We start from the raw sequence: 2,996 nt of genomic DNA on the forward strand, positions 1-2,996 counted from the left end.
CAAAAAGAAATGTTGCCTATCTATCTATCTATCTATCTATCTATCTATCTATCTATCTATCTATCTATCTATCTGTCTGTCTGTCTGTCTGTCTATCTATATATCTATCTACCTCAAACAACACTCAAGTTGATTAGCAGTACAGGAAAACTCACGGAAGGAGTGGCACTCACTGATTACAGGTCGTACCAGTTAAAAACAAAAGGCATCAATGGTCAAACCTCTTGGACTACAGGTGATACCAGTTAAAAAGAAAACCCTCAACGCTCACACCTCCTGGGGATGTGGAAGTGAGCATTGTGCAGTGTGCTTGTATATGAACTGTCGAATTTTAAAAATATCAAATTATATTGTCTAAAAACTTATGATTATTAGTAGTACAACACAAAAATGACAAAAATTATTCTATATTTAAATATGGTCACTATTTAATATGCTTACATTTAATATTTTACGTATGCTTACATATGGTCACTATTTAATATGCTTACGTTTTATATTTTGTACAATTTCCCAGGGTCCTGCTTAGATATAATTATTCTATATTTATTAAATGAAGTCACTATTTACAGATGCTTACATTTTTTTATATTTTCCGTGAAGTTTTAACGAGTCCAGCTAGTTTTTGAATAATTTGAATAATTTGAAACGTAAGGTAGATATTTTATTTAATACATTTTGTATACACATACCTCACTGTGAAAAGTAAACGAAATGGTTCCACCTCAAGTCTCATCTCTTCATTGGCAGGAATAGGATTCAGACTCATTACTTGTCTTGTTAAACCTTCACTAGTGAAAAATATCACATTTTCCTGAATTTAACATTCGAGAGGGAGAGAGAGAGAGAGGGAGAGAGAGAGAGAGAGAGAGAGAGAGAGAGAGAGAGAGAGAGAGAGAGAGAGACAGAGAGAGAGAGAGAGAGAGGCTATGCACCACGGTTTTATTCCGAAATCTCGCAATAGTTCTTCACCTTCACTATGCACTTTGCGAAGTTGTTAGATTTTATACAGTAGTGTTTGGGTAGATTTTATTAAAAAAACATCGTTTTCGACTTAGACGAAACCCTAACCTTAGCCCTAACCAATATTTCTTATATTAACATTTAGCATTATTAATGATCTTTTTGTATGTAAGTAGGAAAATGTAAATGTCTAAGATCTTGTAAAGATTAAATGTTACAAGTTTCTAGCTAAATAAGAAAATCAAAATCCACAGGGAATATTTAACGTCAAAACATTTCCAATAACCAAAAAGTTACCAGATTAAAATTGCAACCACAGCATATCCTATTCAGAATAGGTCCATTTTCGAGAAAGCCTGATCTGAAATATTTGCCAGCATTTACAGAAATTTTAACAACTCTTAACATGGTTGAGTTTTCATCCATAAAGTGTGTTTTCATGCTATCTAAAACATTCCACGAAAACTTTAATCGCCGTTATTTGCAAATTTGGCATCGGCGACATTAGTGTTACCAACTGTATTTATGGAGAAACCAGAGAACCGATGGAACAAAATGAAATTAAATTTAACAAAATGCTTGTCCCATCTCCAAATATTCCCCAGTCAAATAAAAATAAACACTTTACCTATAATTTTGCAGTTTCATCAGATTTTGAAAAGCCATTACAAGGAAATGGGTTATAATCAAATTAGAACTCCATAAATTTAATTATAACTGTAGAAAAACGAAAAAGAATCTTCTAGAAGTGTCAGTTTAATTTAACGGTCGGTGAAACATGGCTCTGAGAAGAGTTTTCTTTACATTAATTACATGTGATGACATAGGAAAATCAAGATTTCAGTTTCAGAGGAATTATTTCTTGAAACGATCCTGAAAGTCATATGCTTTTTTTGTTTTAAACATTTCCGTGAATAATGACGTGCACTGAGTTACGCAGAAACTTAATAAATACAGACGGCCATACACATAACTTCACATACATTAGTATTTCGAAATAAACTATGCCTGTATTTTATTTTCATTTCTTATTTTCATATTTCATCTTTTATATTTTATCGTTTATTTTATTCATAATATGTGTGTGCTTACGCTTATGTTTACAAATGAAAAAGTACTAGAAAGATTATATAACGTCTAAGGATTGGTTGATTCACCCCGTTACTACTTAGAATTTTACGAGAGTAGCACATGCACGATCGACCAGGCAATATTTGTTAAGTGAATGAAACTATATCATTGCAAGCCACTAGTTACATCGATTCTCATTGGTCAAAGCGAGTCAGAATATCGAATATGTGATAAGATATTCATGCTAACCGTAGTCCCTCTATGTAAAGAGAAATAAACTTATCCTTATCGTCAAGGAGCAGAGACACGGCAACAGTTGAATCTGTTAACGGTTTGAATCATTGGATCGTGTATTTTTGGAGCCATGGAAACAGTGCAAGAGATCTTCAGCATCCTTTGAGCACCTTTGTAGTGTCAGTATCCTTTGAGCACCTTCCCAACCATGTTCTCTGAGTTTACGGACAAACTGAGACCAGGATGTAGAGTTTTGCTGCGTCCTTGACTTGAATCAGTGTAGATGCAGGTAATAAGGAATTTTAAATGCATTTGTGGTGATTCCCGTTTATTTGATTTAAAACCATTTGAGGCTGTAACTGATGTTTATATATTGCTGTTTTTGAAAGGAAAGATCCTGTAAGTAGGAAATTAGGGGAACAGAATTTGTGCAGCTACAAGCTCGTTATTTGGGTGGAGGCTGTTTAGGTATGTGACCCAAAACGTGGTATTATCCAAAGAGGGATACCTAACCTTAAAGTTATTGCTATTGAACAGTTCAGTTTATTCAAATGTCGATGGTGTTAGTTTTGTGAAGAAAATTTCTAAACTAAAGCATGTTGCATTTTTTCTTCGTAGTTTTCTTTAGCCCGCGATCAGCTCTAAATAAGCCGACCAGTGATCAAGTCTAACACCTCCTCCTCCTCCTCCTTCTTCTTCTTCCTCTTCTTCTTCTTCTTCTTCTTCTT

Source organism: Octopus bimaculoides, chromosome 4, assembly GCF_001194135.2.
Source record: "Octopus bimaculoides isolate UCB-OBI-ISO-001 chromosome 4, ASM119413v2, whole genome shotgun sequence".
NCBI lineage: Eukaryota > Metazoa > Mollusca > Cephalopoda > Octopoda > Octopodidae > Octopus > Octopus bimaculoides.